The sequence below is a fragment of the Pan troglodytes genome, chromosome 8 (genome assembly GCF_028858775.2).
Source record: "Pan troglodytes isolate AG18354 chromosome 8, NHGRI_mPanTro3-v2.0_pri, whole genome shotgun sequence".
In the NCBI taxonomy this organism is placed as follows: Eukaryota; Metazoa; Chordata; class Mammalia; order Primates; family Hominidae; genus Pan; species Pan troglodytes.
Genome location: NC_072406.2, coordinates 56,739,595 through 56,758,200, shown reverse-complemented (window position 1 = coordinate 56,758,200; position 18,606 = coordinate 56,739,595). Strand labels below are relative to the sequence as shown.

At 46.4% G+C, this 18,606-nt stretch overlaps 1 long non-coding RNA gene across 1 annotated transcript; it reads right to left on the bottom strand.

Moving 5' to 3' along the window:
- Positions 1-3,191: 3,191 nt before the first annotated feature.
- LOC107966670 (uncharacterized) lies at positions 3,192-17,499 on the bottom strand. The gene is made up of 2 exons (XR_001706571.3): positions 17,194-17,499; positions 3,192-3,477 (listed from the first exon to the last, which is right to left on the bottom strand). It is a non-coding gene; the product is annotated as an uncharacterized LOC107966670 (long non-coding RNA).
- Between the last annotated feature and the right edge of the window lie 1,107 nt (positions 17,500-18,606).

Sequence of the window (18,606 nt, the reverse complement as noted above, 5' to 3'; positions counted from 1 at the left end):
GTATTCAGACACAGGTTGGACAACCACAGGATGGGGAGGTGCACTAAGGGACTGTGCTTGAGATTTGGAGATCTTTGATTCTGCTGGGGTTACATAGTTTAGGCCCTGAGGACAGTGCGGAAGGTCTCTATGCCTCGGCATGGAACTTTGCTGTGGGAAGCTTTCTCAGAGGGCTGAGGATACCCTACAGAAATGCTCCTCAGCCATCTGCCTGCCTTCCTTTGGGACTCTCTTGTCACATCTGTGCTGGCCGACAAAATGCACCTCAAGACTCCAACCACAGAAAGTATAGATGACCCAGGCCCCGCTGCTGCTGGGAAACCCAGGCTGCACTGGGACAGAGGCCACGCTGCCCAGGGGCGGCTCCCACTCACCAGGGCATGGCTGGGAGACCAAGGCCCAGCTCCTGGAACTGGAGAGTCCTCTTTCTGGTGTTCCTGGAATCCCCAGGGTGTCCAGCGCACTCCCTCCCAACTTTCTCTCTCTCTCTCTGGAGTCAAGCTTTCTGTCAGTCCTCCCCTCTCTTCCCTCTCACCCCCCATTTCCCTGAATAAAATCCTCCCATCTTCTGCTCTTTTTCTCAGGGGCCCCTGACTTATCTAATGACCTTGAACAATTTTCTTCAGGAGTCTGAGTGCCTTTCATAGGGAGTGCTGAAAATATACCAACTAAACTTTATTTATCTTTGCTGAAAACATTTCTCTTAGTTTCTTAAGTACTCTTATTTCTGCTCATGGTACATTTTTGTTGTTGCTGTTTTCAGAAGTTATTAATTTTTATGAAATACAAATGAATTCCCCCCAGGGTATCTTCCTGAACCCCACCAAAACCTCAAATTCCCTCCCCTCCATTGCACAGTGCCTGATATTTGTCCCTAAACCATCTACCAGCTCTTAGCAGAACATAAAGTCAGATCATTAGCAAGGTCCTCAGCTTTCTGGAAGGCAGTTTTGCAATCCCTTTGCCCTTCCTAAGGGAATCTCCCTCCCGTGTATGTGGCTTGTCAGGCATCTTTTCAGCAATTACCATGCCCTTCCCAGGGGGGCTTCTGGTGAATTAATTTTCCCCAAAGAATTACAATTACAAAGCCCATGTTCATCCTGGAATCTGATAAATATTCATCTCTCTCCATCTGATTGTTTTCATTTCTTTACTTTTACATTTGACTCTTCATGCCGTAAAAAAATATCCTTTTTTTTAAGGGGAGAAATAATTTAAAATACCATCTCAGATAATTCTGTGATAAATAATTGCCAACTCATTTATTTTTCAGTTCATTTATTGCTTTAGTATTTGTCATGCCATTTGTTATGTCCCCAGCAGAGAAGTATGAACACCTGGCTTGCTTTTTGCTTCCTAAGCTGTGAGTACGAGAAGGCAGCAAGATGTTCCAGGCCTGCGTCAGGCACCCATCAGGGTTGGGCAGGCCCTGGAGGAGTAGGTTGGCTCAGCCAGTCAGCTAGGCCTTAGCATGAAGACAGGTGTCTATCAGCAGCCTAAACAGAGGCCAGCCTCAGAGCTTGGCAGAGTGCAGGAGCAAAGCTCCACAGGACCAAGGAGCAGCCAGTAGACAGGGATCCTGGCTGGCAGGTACGGATTCCAAAGAGAACCCCTGTCAAGAAAGAGCCACGAGACCACTCCACACCCATAATGATGGCTACCAGGAAGAAAACAGAAACTAACAGATGTTGGCAAGAATATAGAGAAATTGGAACCCTTGTGCATTGTTTGCACAAGGAATGTAAAATGGTGCAGCCACTGGAAAACAGTATGGCAGACCCTCAAAAAATTAAACACAGAATTACCATATGATCCTGAACTCCACTACTGTGTACATACCCAAAAGAATTAAAAGCAAGGACTTGAAGAGGCTTTTGCATATCCCTGTTTACAATATCATTATTCACAACAGCCAAGAAGTGGAAGCAACTCAAGTGTCCATCAATACATAAATGGATAAGCAAAATGTGGTCTATACATGCAATGGAATATTATTCAGCTTTAAAAAGGAAGAAAATGCTGACACGTGGTATACCAAGGATGAACTCTGAGAGCACTGTGCTCAAGTGAAATAAGCCAGTTACAGAAGGACAAATACTGTATGATTCCACTGACATGAGGTACACAGAGTACCTCATAAAATCATAGAGACAGAAAGAACAGTGGTTGCCAGAGGTGAGTGGAGAAGAGAATGGAGACTTGTTGTTTAATGAGTACAGAGTTTCCATTTTATAAGATAAAAAGAGTTGTGGAGATAGATGGTGGTGATGGGGGCACAATATTATGAGTATATTTAATACCACTGAATTGTATGCTTAAAAATGGTTAACACGGTCAACATCATGCTTTGTGTATTTTACCACAATAAAAACAAAGAAGAAGCCAAGATAAGGAAGGGGACAGAGAAGACTATGTCCCCTACAAGCCTGGGAAAACCCCTCCATTAAGAGAAAATAAAACCTACCCTAAGATGTAGAAAGCATTTCAGAAAGTGCTGTGTAAGTGGTGATTAAGCATAGCTGGATTCTATCTTGCGTCAGATGGTTCTGGGAAGTGAAGGCACTTTGATAATCAATGTCTCAGCTTCATCAGCCTTTTTCTGTGTTGCAAATTCACTCAAAGAAGGTAGAAGAGGAACTGCCACAGCTGGGAGCATTTTATCCCTTGGTTCCCAAACTAATGATTTCTGCATTTATTTGGACTACAGCGTTTTCCACTCAATGAAGCCTAATCAAATTTTGTGGTTATCTCTGTAATAGTTAAACTTTTATATGCAGTTACACCAAGAAAATTTGGATCCTTAAAGAGTGGAAAAATAGAGTGGAAAGTATGAACATTAACTTCGTTAAACCTTAGTCAAGCAGAACTATGGGACGTCCTTTGGTGCTTGTCTGAAACAATTTTAGGATAACAGAAATTTTGTGCAGCAGTAACCGACCTGCCCAGCAGGCCTGGAACCCAGCCCTGAGGATGAGGCCTCATTTGCACTTGCTGTGTGACCTTCGGAAAGTGACTGTGGCTCTCTGGTGTTCAGTTCCCTTTATGTGATTAGACACATGTTAGTTGGCTAGTTCATGGTGCTCCTCCTTCACAGGCTGAAGGGGACGCAGGACTGGCATCACAGCAGCTCTGTCACCAACAAGCATGGGACCCAACCAGTGCTTGGTGTACGAGAGAAACTCAATAAATGATCCAACGTGCACAATCATTATTTGCTCAAAGTCTGCAAATGGGGCTCACTCGGTGGCGTGGTTGCTCTGCCCTGCGCAGTGTGGAGGTGGCTGCTGAGGCTGGAGGTCACAATGGCTTCACTCGTGTCTGGACCCCCTTCAGCTGGGCGGCTACAGCAGGCAGGAACTGGCCGGGCCTCCATCTCCTGTGAGGTGTTCAGACTTCCTACACAGCAATTGCTTCCAAGAGGGCAAGGGGGCCTCACTGGAAACAGGCAATTCTGCTTCCGGCCAATTCTGCCACATTCTGTTGATAAAGAGAAAAGGAAATGAACTCCACCCACTGATGAGAGTAGCAGCAGGCGTGTGCAGGGTAGGGAGAGAGCAAGGACAGAGGCGTCCCACCACCCACTGCCCCAGGCAACCCAAGCGTCTGTTTTCCTACATAAGTTACAATTACAATCTTACCTGTCCTGAAAGCTTGGGGAATCAGGCATTTTGCCATGTTATTTTATTAGCTTCCTCTCGCTGATATAACAAATTATAGGCTGAGCATTCCTAATTTAAAATATTTAAATAATTTCAATAATAAATGTTTAAAATATGTTAAATAATAAAAGTTACCTTCAGGCTATGTGTACAAGATGTATATAAAATGTGAATGAATTTTGTATTTAGACTTGGATCCAATCCCCAAGATATCTCAATATGTATGTACAAATATTCCAAAAGCTGAAAAAATGCAAAATCCAAAATCTGAAAGACTGCTGGTCCCAAGCGTTTTGGACAAGGGCTATTCAGACTCAGTGGCAACACACATTGTTTATCTTACAGTTCCTGAGGTCAGGGGTCTGAAGTCAGTTTCACTAGACTGAAATAGACGTGTAGCCCAGGGAGAAACTGTCCTTGCCTTGTCCAGCTTCCAGGGGCTGCTCCTCCACCCTCAAAGCCTGTCAAGGCCGGAGCCCTCACAGCACTGCATGGAGAGCCTTCCACCTCTCTCTCCCAACTGTCAGGACCTGTGACGGCATTGGGCCCACCTGGAGAATCCAGGACCCTCTCCCCATCCCCAGGTCACCTGACACAACCTGCATTCCATCTGCTGCCTCAGTTCTCTCCTGCTAACATAATATGACACATTCACAGGTTTGGGGGATTCAGATGTGGACATTTTGACAGGCCATCATGCATCCTACCACAGTCACCATTTCAGGTTGTTTTTAATGTTTTTATTACTTTGGATAATATTTTGTAAAATAATAATAATAATAATAATTGCCATAAAGATGTAGCCTCTTTCCTCTATTCGAATCTGCTAAGTTGGTTAAACACACACAAAAAAATTTTTTTTAAATAGGCTGTAAGTGAGAGCCAAGGGACTCTTTTCTGCAGAATGTTCATAAATTTTACTCTGGGGGAGTGGAGATGGGGACCTATCAGAAGCTGTTGTGATTGGAGAGTGGGAGGGATGTTAGGAGCCTTATCATGGGGACAGGCTGGCCCTTCCACCCAATGTCTGGATGTCACACTCCCCAAAGCTAGACACTGGTGCATCAACACTTTGGTGCTGGCTACCACATTATTTAATGAGGCATCCAGGTGGGAGGGGGTTCCTGGAAAAACTCCAACCTGCCCACGCACTGGGGTGGACCCTCGGGAAGTTCACACTATTTGCGGTGGGAGAGGAGCTGGGCCCCTCTTCTTCCTGTGTGGAATCCAGGATTCCTGTGTGGAACCCGGGTGGGAAGCGCTCTAGCAGGGACTCTGGCCCTGCGAGAGTCCCTGTTTCGCCCATTTTCTTCCTTTTCACCCAATAAAACCCTGTCTTACTCATTATTCAAGTTGTCTGCAAGCCTGAATTTTTGTGGCCATGGGACAAAGAACCCCGTCTTTAGCTGAACTAAGGAAAAGTTCTGCAACATTAAGAGGCTGAAAATGTGACAAATGGAAGACCAAAAGAAGCCATTTTCTTCATTCGGTGCAGCACATGATTTCCTGAGATTTTACTTATAATCTTCTGAGTTTAAAGGTTGTAACAGAAACTAAATTTCCACTCCTATTTCATTCCTATTACAGTAGCCGCCCCTCCCTATCCATGGGAACACATTGCAAGACCCCCAGTGGATGGTTGAGCATCGGATTTTAGGGAACTCTATATACAATATGCTTTTTCCTATACATACAGACCTATGATAAAGCTTGTTGTATGAATTAGGCACTGTAAGAGATTTAACAACAATAACAAAAAAAAAAAATAGAACAATTATGACAAAATACTGTAATAAAAGTTACGTAAATTTGGTCTCTCTCTCAAAATATCTTATTGTACCATACCGAGGGTAACTGGAATCCCAGAAAGTGAAACTATCAACACAGGGGACTACTGTATAAGGGATAGAAAGAAGCTGAGAGTCAACCCAAACTTGTTAATTTAATGAGGTCATTAAAGAGAGAACTCAACTATTACGCTACACAGGAAAATGAGCAGGAAGTTACACAAGCTGTTCATGTTGCAGATGAACCTACTGCATGTCTAGCGGTGAAAACAAAGTAGAAAAACATTTTCTTTTTATAGAGGGGTAGCTAGGCTGCTCTTGCCCAGAAATCCTGACATCTCACTTGTCTTCCCAGAGCTGAGAGTTGGTGTTCTGACATAGCGTAGTTCATAATAATGTGGGGAGAACGCTGACATAGGTGGAAAAACTACTCATGAAGTCTGCTTCACAACTACAACTGGGCATTTCTATGGGAACTTGGGCTTGCCATCCAGGGAGGCTGAAGGCTCCAGAGCAAGGCTGTAGGTCCACGGGACCCCTAGGCTGAGAATCTGCCTGCAAATTCTGATCAAACCTTATCATGCTCTGGGAGGCAGAGCTCTGAGTCTTCATCTGACCTTCTGCTTGGAGAGTTTTATGGGATCAGTTGGTCAACATCCCAGGCCCGGGCAAGGCAAACAACTCTTAGACTCCAATGTGTCCATCAGCCAAAGTGCCCAGGGGTTTCTTCTGTTCCCTCCTGCTGCCTTTGGCTCTATTAGCCCTATAGCCTGATGTGATCTGATTTACTACTAAACTACCCCACGCACAATCTTCCATTGGAGGTGATCCCAAATTCACAGTATTCACAAGAAAGGTGCTTCAGTTTGTACTAACGCTGATGTCCTACTCCAGGATATAACACTGCAGCACCAATGATAAATCAGAAAGAGAACTACAGACCTAGGTAACAGAGTTAAGATCCTTTCCAATGCCAAATTCAAACCAGATGTTCTCAATCCACAGGCATGCTCCCTCCATCCTTACCCTTCTCCCATAGTTCCCAGGCTAGGGAACGAGGTACAGCCCCATTAACAGACACTCTCTACTGGTAGAGATGAGGTTGATTGTCTGAAATGCTGAAGTGGTGCTCTTACCATTCCTTTAATCAAATCATACGGGAATTATGTTGAAAGAGCAGTGGCTTCTTCATGGGAAGTTTCAGAATTCTCATCCCAAATTGACTCCAAGTCCATTTCCTTGTCTATGAAGTAGAGATAAAGCCCAGGCCTTGACTGCTTCCTTCACAGCGGTTGATGAGAATGAATGAGGTAATGAAAATGAACACTTCTTCAAAAATGAAAAGGGTCAGTATGGCGTTTATTGTAACAACTATGTTTTACTTACACATTAGCAGTTGTATGAAGGAGAAGGAAAATCACACTGAAGAAAGAAAATTTGCCTCCGTGGTTTCAGGCTCCACGGTTGACCAGAAGGCCTGGAACAAAATCATCCCTCAGGAAGATTTCCTGAGCACTGGAAGCAGGTAAGGATTCTAAGAAGAAGTGTGTTCATGTTCTTGACACAAACTTCAAGGGACACATTGGCTATTCTGTAAATGGGGTTTAGCTGAGAAGAATATTTTTTAAGTTGATTTAGCTTGCTAGTTCTAGCCAAGGTGGAGCAACCCCATTTCATCCCTAGACATCCCTCTTGAAAATAAAAAAAGAATTGCTGGACATAACATAAAAGTCGAACATAAAAAATTAGACAGAATTACCAGATGACCCAGCAATCCAATTTCTGGGTGTTTACCCAAAAGAATTAAAAGCAAGGACTTAAACAGATCTGTGTACCCCCACATTCATAGAAGCATTATTCACAATAGCCAAGAGGCAGATGCAACCTGAGTGTCCCATCAACAAAGAAGGAGATAAACAAAATGCAGTATATGCAATGGAATGTCATCCAGCCTTAGAAAGGAAATCCTGACACATGCTACAACATAGATGAACGCTGAGGACATTATTTCAAGTGAGATAAGCCAGTCACAAAAGGACAAATACTTCAAAAATCATAGCAACAGTTATTAGAATGGTGATTTCCAAGGGCTGGGGGGAGGCAGAAATAGGGAGAAATGGTGTTTAATGAATCAGTTTCAGTTTTGCAAGATGAAAAGTATTCTAGAGAAGGGTGGTAGTGATGGTTGCCCCACAATGTTAATGTACTTAGTGCTATACTAAGTATACTTAGAACCATACACCTAAAACTGGTTAAATCATACATTTTGTGTTATGTATATTTTACTACAGTAAAAACAGTCAAACCTAGGAAGACTCTGAGAGGTGGAAAGAGCAAGGTGACTTCTTAGAGACCTTGGGACTTGAGATTGGCACTACGGTGAGGTGCCTGGATTTTCTTTATGTTTCCATGTAATTCAGCCAAAGCACTGGAGAAACTTGCAACCTGGAACCACCAACCACTGTAGACAGACATGTCCCAAGAAAAGCCTGCTTCCTGCAGCTGCAGGACTGGGGAAATAGCAGTCTAACACAACAGAAGGTATTTTTGACAATAACTATTCTTCTCCAGCCGAACATCCATGGAAAACATTCTGCCAATGATCAGCAGGGCAGACTGGGGAGCTGAACCCCTCTCTAAAACCTGAAAGTCCAAATCCTTCCTTGCCTCTTCCTGGCTTCTGGTGGTTTTCTGGCCACCTTTGGCATTCCTTGGCTTGCAGCTGCATAACTCAGATCTCTGCCTTTCTCACCCCGTGGCACTTCTCCTGTGCGGGTCTATCTTCACATGCCGTCTTCTTCTAAGGATGCCGGTCATATGGGATTCGGGCTGCCCTATTCCACTGTAACTCCATCTTAACTAATGACATCTGAAATGGCACTACTTTCAAGGGTCACATTTTGAAGTACTGGTGGTTGGGACTTCAGACACACAATTCAAGCCATAGCATGTACCAATATCGGTTTCCTGTCTGTGATATTGTACTGTAGTGGTATAAAATGTCACTACTGGGGGAAGCGGGTAAAAGGCATGGCACTCTGTGCACCATTTTTGCAACTTCCTGTGCATCTATAATTACATCAAAATCAAAAGAGTTTTAAAAATTATTATGTTACATAAATGGAGATCAAATGGGGATCTTACTCCATTTTCCATCTTTATTGACACATTTTTGGGCTTTACATTTCCAACTGTTTTCCATAAGGCAATCAATTTTATCCTCTGTTTTTCCTGTGGTTTGCCCTAAGTGTTTGCTGAATATATTGCATAATTTTAAATAAGCTGGTCAGCAGCTTTGAGACTTTGGTGATATTTCTCTTCTCATTGCAATCTCTCCTAAGAATTTCAGAAATAAATCACCAATCCCCGTATGAAATGACAATTTCTCAACCCTGCAGATAGCAGAAGGCACTGTAATTCTAAAAAATCTTCACTCCTCTTGAGTCTCAAGTTACTGTGGTCTTGAGACTCAAGACCTTGCATTGTACCAATGCTTGGAACAATGGTAATATTTCTTTATCTTCTTTAGGGAAGGCCTGGGTTTTGCGGTTCCTGTAAGTTCCTAGAAATGACCTGATGGGAACTAGGAACAGAGCCATGAAGAGTAGAGCCCACTGAAAAAGGACCACTGGGGCCCTGCACCTGCTCCATCCTCCTGTTCACTGAGGTGCATGGGGCAGAGGGGCTCATCCTGGGATAAGCTGTAGCCCAAGGCCTGGGGCCATCACCCATGTCAGGGCTTAAGCCTTAGGATGAGTATGAAGAATGGGATTCCAGTTTTCAGGCCAATCTAGAAGTCACACAGTGGCAGAGACAATAAGGAGACCCTAGTAGCTGTGCTAAAAATCTGACCCCCGTGGGTAGGGGGAGAGGGAGTTGGGGGCACTGTATTAGTTTCCCATTGCTGTGTTACAAGGCACCGTGAACTCAGCAACTTAAAACACCATGTCTTTACTGTCTTATAGTTTCTGTAGATCAGAAGCCTGAGGGTCTCACCAGGCTAAAATCAAGATGTCAGTGGGGATACAGTCCCCTCTGGAGCTGGGTCCCCTTCCAAGTTCATGTGGTTCTTGGCCAAATTTAGTTCCTTGCAATGGAATGACCAAGTCCCAGCTTTCTTACCAGGCGATGGCCAGAGGCTCCTCTCAGCACCTAGAGGCCACACCTGCTCCCTGCCACACCAAGAGGCCACACACCTCCCTCCCTGGTTCCACCCAGGAGGGCCCCTCGGGACACGACGCTTACTTCCCCAAGACCAGCAGGGGCGTCCCTCTCCTGTTTGGAATCTCTCTCTTTAGGAAGATCCTGGCTATTTTAAAGGCTCAAGGGATTTCCCTTTTGATCATCTCAAAGGCAACTCATTAAGGAGGTTCATTACATCTGCAAATTACATCTGCAAGGTTCTTCACCTTTGCACCCTCATCACTAGCAGAAAGGCCATCAGATTTGCAGCCTGGCCTCCAGCCATGGGGAAGGGATTACACTGGGGCGTGTATACCACGGGGTGGGAATTGTAAGGCCTCTCAGAATTCTGCCTATGACTGGTGTGGGACCCTTGGAGGGCCTGCAGTGCCCAGGCAGGCTGGGCTGGAGTCCAGGACAGGGTGCTACAGGCCTGTCCAGCAGAAGGCAAAGCAGAAACACAAGGCAGAGCCAATGCCACATTCAACCAACACAGAACAGGGCTGGGACAAGCTACAACTCAGCCACCCTGAGCACCTGGGGCCACCGGCAGGCAGCACTGACGGACACCAAGGGCTATTCGGGAGCCCATGAGCCCTAAAGGTAGCAGAGCCTCAGCAGATTCTGAGCTTTGAGAATATCTGAGCCATGCTAGGATTTCACACGTAAGTCACCAAGCCTCCTGAGAAAGGAAGGCCAGCAATTTCTCAGCACTGCAGTTGAAAGAAGATGCCATCACGCTCAGAAACTGCCACTTCCCTTTACTCTCAAACTAGCGTGGCCTGGACTTGAAGAAAGCGTGGCATTTTTTGACCCTGGTTGGGAAAGACAGCTGCTGCCATCCTTCGTACCCTCAGGATGGGCTCGGGCACAGGCAGTGAGACCTGCAGCTGGCAGAGTAGGACAGGCACCTGGCAGACTCAGATCCCCCAGGAAATTATCAAGATAGGCAGGGGAATGCCAGCAAGGTCAGAAACAGGCTTCCCTGGAAAGAAATGTTGCATTCTCACAGATCTGGGGAGGCACATTCTTCACAGGGCATATGGAGGAAGGTAGGCTGGGTCTGGGTGTTCCATGGGTCTGGTGAGCTGGGGAGATGCCATGGCAGAGGCCAGGTAGATGGGGCAGTGGTCACACTGGGTTAGAAATCAGCACAACCAGCCAGGTGCAGTGGCTCACGCCTGTAGTTCCAGCACTTTGGGAGGCCGAGGCGGGTGGATCATGAGGTCAGGAGTTCGAGACCAGCCTGACCAACATGGTGAAACCCCATCTCTACTAAAAATACAAAAAAAAAATTAGCTGGGCATGGTGGCACTCACTTGTAATCCCAGCTACTCAGGAGGCTGAGACAGGAGAATTGCTTGAACCCAGGAGGTGGATGTTGCAGTGGGCCGAGATCGCGCCATAACACTCCAGCCTGGCAACAGAGCGAGACTCCTTTCAAAAAAAAAAAAAAAAAGGAAAAGAAAAAGAAATCAGCACAGTTGTGAGAACTTTGGGAGAATATGCTCTCCTCAGATCTTAATTTCTTATTTATAAAACAAAGACAACAATACCTGTATTAAAATTTAAAAATGCTTGAAAACATGGCCAGGAAGCCATAACCCATCATACAGTGTCAGGTTATGGATGCTGCTATCATAACCCCTGGACAAATGGGCAGCTTCGATGAACAGACATGCTTTTGCCTTCCCTGCAGACAGCTTACACTCCTGGGCCTTTGGCTACGTATGCGACTGAACTCAAAAAGGCCAACATTTGTTTTTTTCCATATCCTGTGCAAAACATCAAAGGCTGGCAGGTGCAATTTTCTGTCTCCAGGAATTAAGATGAGGAAGACAAAGGAAGACCCTGAGTCAATGACATCCACGTTCAAGCACGATTCCCCTCAGGTCTGTGACAGGGGCTGCCCTGGGACCCTGGCCCTCCATCTGCCTCCCCTCGGTGTCCCACTTTGGAATTGCTGGGCTGAGCCAGGGGCCAAGAGGGAAAAGCAGGGACAGGATCCTCTGCTCCAGTGCCTCTCACCCCCGTCCCCACTCCCCTGGGCCCTCCAGGAGGAAATGGCAGCCCAGATGGTACCTGCTGAGTGGAGGCAGCTCATGCAAGATGGGGCCGCACAGCAGCGGCATCCAAAATGTGAAGGTGGAAGGCTGGGAACATCGGGAAGAATCACAGGAACTGTTGAAAGGGAAGTGAGCCGTGTGCGTGCAGTATCACTGGGCTAAGTGAGCACTCACTGAGTGGGCACCAAATCCACCAAAGCCATAGGTGGGGCCACTGGAGGAAGCCAAGGGGAATTCTGTCACCACCTGATATGGCTTGGATGTTTGCTCCCTCCAAATCTCATGTTGAAATGTGACGCCCAGTGTTGCAGGTGGGCCTGGGGGAGGTGTGTGGGTGATGGGAGCCGGTCCCGCATGAATGTCTTGGTGCCATCCTCATCCTCAGAGTATCAAAGTCTCACTCTATTAGTTTTCATGAGATCTGATTGTTAAAAAGAGCCTGGTGCTTCCTCCCCTCTCTTGCTTCCCGTCTCCTCACATGGTGCCTTCCTCCATGAGTGGAAGTTCCCTGAGGCCCTCACCAGAGGCAGATACTGGTGCCCCACTTCTTGTACAGCCTGCAGAACTGTGAGCCAATAAGCCCCTTTGCTTTATAAATTACCCAGCCTCAAGCATTCCTATATAGTGACGCAAATGGACTAAGACGCACCTGTCCTAGTTTGCCAGGGCTGCATAGCAAAGCACCATAGGCCAGGTTTGCATTGTTCCTGCACTTCTGGGGGTGGGAGTCTGGGATCAGGTTGCTGGCAGGTTCGGTTTCTTCTCATGCCCCTCTCCTTGGCTTGTAGATGCTGTCTTCTCCCTGTGTCCTCACATGGTCTTCCCTCTATGCATGTTTGTGTTCTCATTTCTTCTTAGAAGGACAACAGTTGTATTGGATTAGGGCCTATCCTGATGACCTCAGTTAACTTTAATCACCTCTTTAAAGATTCTATCTCCAAACACAGTCATATTCTGCAGTAGTGGGGGTTAGGGCTTCAACATACAAGTTTTGGGAGAACACAACTCAGCCATAATGCCACCCCAGCCCCAAGAGCCCCGAAACTGGAAGTACAGATCATTCAGTGGTCATCTCATGTCTGCCCACACCCCCTCTCTAGACATCCAAGGCCCTTTCTAAAGTGACCAAAAGCTACTAAGAAGCAGAAAGTCTCTGATCACTTGGAGAGCAATGTACTGATGGATTTGTAACCATGGTAACATGCACATCAGAGAACTTTATGAAACAATGGAGAGAAGGAAGCCTGGGGTCATTTGCTGTGATGCTGCACTGACCTGGACATCCTTGTAGATCCAGGCTTTGAGGCGGGCAGGAGGAGATGGAGCTGCCGTTTAACCCACCTGGTGGAGCAAGGCAGTGAGCAGGGCCTGTTGCCTGTGACCACAGAGTCCTCCTTTGTCCTCAGGCCCTGGGAGCAGAGCCAAGCAACGGATACGGATGACATTTGGACATCATTCTTAAATTCAACACAGCAGCTCACACTGGGAATTTCTAGCTCAGAAAGGATCCAAGTAGGGGGATGATTTGCCCCCTTCCCCCAATTGGGCACCCCATAGTCAGCAGGGAAATGCACCAGGGTGGGGCAGAGAGTGTGCAGGGTGGGCAGCAGCACTGGAGGCAGCGTAGTGGTCGTGCCAGAGTTATGGGAGAAAACACATATCAGTTGGACCTAACTGCGTCATAGAGACTTCATCTTTAGGGTCCACAAACCAGGCCAGCAGCCACAGTCTGTCCTCCTGTGGGAGAGCCTGGGGCCAGATCCCAAAGACCAGAGACACAAAGATATCTGTGTCCAAGGGATCCAAGGGGAAGGAGCCATCCTGGAGCTCCAGGAGGGTGCAGCACAGGCAGCCTGAAGCACCACACTGCACAGGGACACACTCCTGGCCCTGGGGCACAGCCATGGTCAGACCATTTGGACAGATGAAGGCATCTGAGGAGCCACAACTGTCAGGATCCTGTCTCCGAGCACCTGCCTGACAAGTAGTCCCACCATGAGGGGAACCAAAAACCCAAAACAACCACAACCAAAAGGCCTCTTCCAGCCATGGGAAGCCAGCCAGCCCTTGCTCTTTTCAGACCCGCTCAGCCAGGGTCTGCAAGGCCATCTCAGCTAGCTTGGGTATATCAAGGCCCCCAACTAACCTGTGTTCTGTGAGTGCCTGCTCTATGCCTAAACTTGCCAAGAGAGAAGAACCAGAGCTGATCCCTGGCCCCGCCTGACAGCGATCTGGGCAGCTTACAGGGGGGCATCTGTGAGGTCCAGTGCCAAGCAGGACTGCAGTAGCTGTAGAATAATACATTTCTTGCAGGGGTTTGGCCTCAAGCAGGGATTTGGTTCCTCAGCCTGCGGGGCTGCTGCTGCTGTTTCTGCATCTGAGGCTGTGGCCCAGAGCCTGTATGACAGGGCAAGCATTCAAGGAGGATGACAGATGTCAAGTGTAGGAAGAAAGACCAAGTGGCCCCCGCGGCTGCACAGGACCCGCAAGGACCAACTGAAACTGCTTTGATCTCTAGTAGGAGAGGCCAGAGCGGGGGCTACAGCAGGACCCGAAAGTGGCCACCAGCAGTTACCCCATGCTGACCAGGTGAGCCAGGGGGTCAGGCACACGGCCTGCACGGACCTATGAGCGGGCAGGCTGCTCCCATGCTGCAGCCTTCTGCGTCACAACATGTGTTTCAGGCTGCCTTGGAACTATTCAGAGAAGACAATTCTGAGGAATAACGGCCAGCTCAGCTAAGATGATCTGACATAAACCACCCAACAGGTATCCAGGACGCAACCTAACAGGTGATGATTTCTCCTAGGAAGAGAGAGTCTGAGAGCTTCAGAAACACAACTGTGGGGAATTCAGCTGCTCTTTTAAAATGAGGTCCAGAGATCAGGAAGGCTCCAGGGAGTTGGAAACATCTCAGCTGGTTTTGGGAATCAGGTGAGAACAGGTCATGGGGCCTAAGAGGACAGAGGTTCCGACAGAGGGGATATGGGAGCCAAGGGAGGGCAGCGATCATAGGAGAGGAGACTGTGACAGGCAGTGCACAGGCCTCGCAGAGAGTCACGGGCAGCGGGCAGAGCAGGCGCGGCGGCAGCAGCGTCCTCTGCAGAGCTCAGAGGGGACGGGACGCAGAGATGAGCCTCGGCTTCCTTCCTCAGGGCAAATAACCAAACGTAAAAAACGTTTTACAGGCCATGCAGTTTCCTATTCCCTTGTATGAAATTAAAGTCCTTGGATTGGAATCACAGTATCCTTTTTTTAGGTTATGTTTCAGATGCTCCGTTTTAGGTCTTGAACTCCCCATGACACTCTATTTTTCCCTGCTTTTTACTACACAAAGTCAATATTAAAACATAAATGAGGTTTGGACCTCCCTTTATTACTCAGCAACTATAGCTGGCTTAAAACTTGAGGGGATTAGCTTTTTCCTACAGCCCAAATGAAATCGAACCTCCCTTTCTTTGTCTTCTCTCCCTCTCTACCTCTTTCCCTCCCCACCTCTTCTTTCCATCAGCCCTTCCTTAATTTGTCTTTTCTTTTTTTAATTGATTCTTACATCAAAACCCAAAAAGAATTATGACACTAATGAAGGACATGTAACAAAAGAGAAGCAGTAAGCACATCACCACTGAACTACGACAAAAAAATTGTCTGACCCATGCCGCCCCTCAATCCTGTCCACAGGCATTCTTAGTTATTCCTGGTGGTCCCAGCAAGGAGTAGAATTTAGTAGTTTGCTTTATTCACTTGATAATATCATGTTTTCCACTTTGCCAAATCAGCTTCCCTATTATCATTTGCCACAAGCCTGGGGCTTTCACGGGGTGGACTAAAGCACATGGTGGGGAAGCCTTGGCTGATGCCTCAATGTTGGTAGCTTTAGGGGAAGGTGCTTTAGACTGACTGTGATCCACAGAGAACTGCCCTCTGGTCCCCATGAACAGTGATGGGCAGGTCTGAAGAGAATTTCTTGGCCATTCAGATACCAATGTCTTCATGCACCTGAAATGACTTGAAGAGAATGATCTGAAGAGATGCAGGTAAGGAGGAGTGGTGGCTGAGGGGCTACTGGGCATTTCCCTATTTGCAACTCATCTCTTCTACCAGAAGCATGTGAATCCCTACCTCCCTTCCTAACCCCTTCCCAGAGCAACTCAGCAGGACTTGCAAGGTGGAGAAGAGGTGTTTGAGTTCCTCCTAGAGAAGACCTTGGAAGAGATTCACGCACAAAAGAAAGAAAGCAAAATAATACTTTATGCTATTAAATTTTGCATTCCAAAACCCCAGTTTTGTAATATACAGCTTTATATGCCAAACTTGACCAAAAAAAAGACATGAGACATAAAGAAGAAAGTAAAATGGCTGACATAAATCCAAACCTATGGATATTAACATTAAATATTAATGGATTAAGCAACACAAAAGACAGAGATTATCAGATCAGACAGGATAAGAAAAACAAGATCCAACTATATGTTTGCTACAGGAGACACACTTTAGATTCAAGATATAAATGGGCTGAAAGTAAAAGAATGGAAAAGAAATAATCATGCAAACAATTGTAAGAACACTGGAGTGGCCATACTGACATCAGACAAAATAAACTTTCAAACAAAAATAGTTATCAGAGATAAGCAGGGACACTTTATAATAACAATAGAATCAACTCATGAAGAAGATATAACAATTATAAACATATGTTTCTAACAGAGCCCCCAAAATACATGGGGCAGAACTGATATAAATAATGAGAAAAATAGACCAATACAAATACTTGGCAACATCAACGCCACACTTGGAATCATGGAGAGAACAACTAGACAGAAGATCAAAAGGGAAATAGACAATTTGAACAATAATCTAAAATGCAAAACCTTCATGAGCAGAAAGATCTCCCCATAAGTCCTTAGAAGAAAAATAGCCTTTCGAGGTTTACGTAGAGCAAGGGTAAGAGGGAAATGGGGATTACAGACCCACCTTGAGTACTGCTGAGCCGGGCACTAGCTGGGGAGTTTATAGTCATTTATCAGAAGCTTCTGGGTCTTACATTTCTCATACGTAAAATGAGGTAAAAATGCACCATTCACGGGGTCTTTGTGGGGATTTTGAGAATGAAATACATAAAGGAAATTTATTCCTAGGCTGTGGGATGCTGTCCAATGGAAGATGTGCCAATCCTGGACCTGTCTGCCCTCAGAGCCAGTCCAAGCCCTTTCCCTCTCTGCATTATGGGGATGGGCTTCAGGGAAGGAAGGATTGAGCCTGTTAGACTGTCATTCCTGGATCCTGTGCCAATTGGTTTCTGGTGGGATTCACCCCAGAGAGAGGTGCTAAAAAGAGGGGTAAGAAGGGGGAAGCCAGGGTATTTCTCCATCACCATTTTCCCCACACCTAAGCACTATCTCCAGCAGACTTCCCTGAGGGTCCAGCTCCTGCCAGGGAAGCCAAGACTCCAGCTTCCAAAGGGTGAACCTCGTACCTGGGCCCCATAGCACCACTTACCTCCTTAGTTCCTTCAACCCAGGGAGGGTTGCGGCTCCCTCCAATGTCACTGTGCTCTGGCCTCAAAGTCTTCCTATAACCTGGGTAATGAGAGTCCTCTGTTATAAATACTTAGAGTGACCTCTCTTCTTGGTTGAACCTTGGATGATTAATAGGATTTTTCTCCTAAACTATGAAAAGTTTGTAGGCAGAGATCCTGTCTTCAAGTCAACCAACAGTGATTGGGTTTCTGTAAACTGTTAGACTTTGAGCCAAGCCACAGAGAAGAAGCAGCAAGACAGGGCCTGCTCTACGGAACACAGAACCTTAGCCCTCTATGACCTGCGTGGAGCCTCGTGTAGAATAAGCACTAGTGTGCACCTGTTGCTGAAAGCCTATTTCAATTGAGTTAGCATGTGTAGCGTGTGAGCTGTGCACCAGCTTCTCGGCCTGGTTTGCAGACACATTGTATTTGACCTGTGGTGATACCTCATGAGAAACCAAAGCAGCTCACACCATGTAGCGCAGTGCTGTAAGCTTTGCCACCCTGCTACTGGCTGAAACCCTACCAGGGGCACAGCTGGCCAGCGGTCTCCCCATCAGTGTCCTGCAACAACCTCCCCAAAACCAAAGTAGAATGAAGATTGGAGAATGGAGTGTCAGGAACACTTATTCATGATTACTCTTGCATTCTGAATGTGCAACATGAATGTCTCCGAGGGGTGGTGTGGGTGCTCCTCAGCCCCCAGATGAACAAGGTGTCTACTTGGATTTTAACTATAAAGCTGCCCTGTTACACTTTGTAACCTCAGGCACAGAGCCGTGGACATGCATCATAGGGCACTGAATCTGTCCCACATGACTAACAACTTGGGACATCTGAGAACATTTCTGTATTGTTTACACTAAAAGAACATGTATTTTTATTTCATAACACAGAACTGACATTTGACATGTTAAGTCAATGTAAGTCACTGGTGAAGTTCCTGAATTACTGCGGAAGAGTAATTAGTCCCTAGGGGCCTGTCGCTTCAACAATTTGCTATTTATCTTCTTTCAGATGACAATGTGGTTTTTTCTTTTATTTAAATCTTAAAACCCATAAATACCTCTCCACCACCACTGCATCCTTCCCTGCAGACATACCCAAATCTTGTCCACCTCTGGGTTCAGCCAAGAGTTTGTGGTAACAACCACAAATGAAGCCTCGGCTCTGATGACACTGCTGCTCCTGAAATCCTCTCAGGGCCAATCTTCTCTGAATCAACAACTTGACTTTATTAACTGATAAGATTGACTCTGCTTCACATTCTAGCTTATTCTTGTGTTGTTCGGATCATCCACATGCTTTAACTTAGAGAGAGGGAGAAGTGACATTTTTACCAGATTGGAGTGCACTGCAGAGGCCAGTCTCTGGGGTCACATGCACAGCAG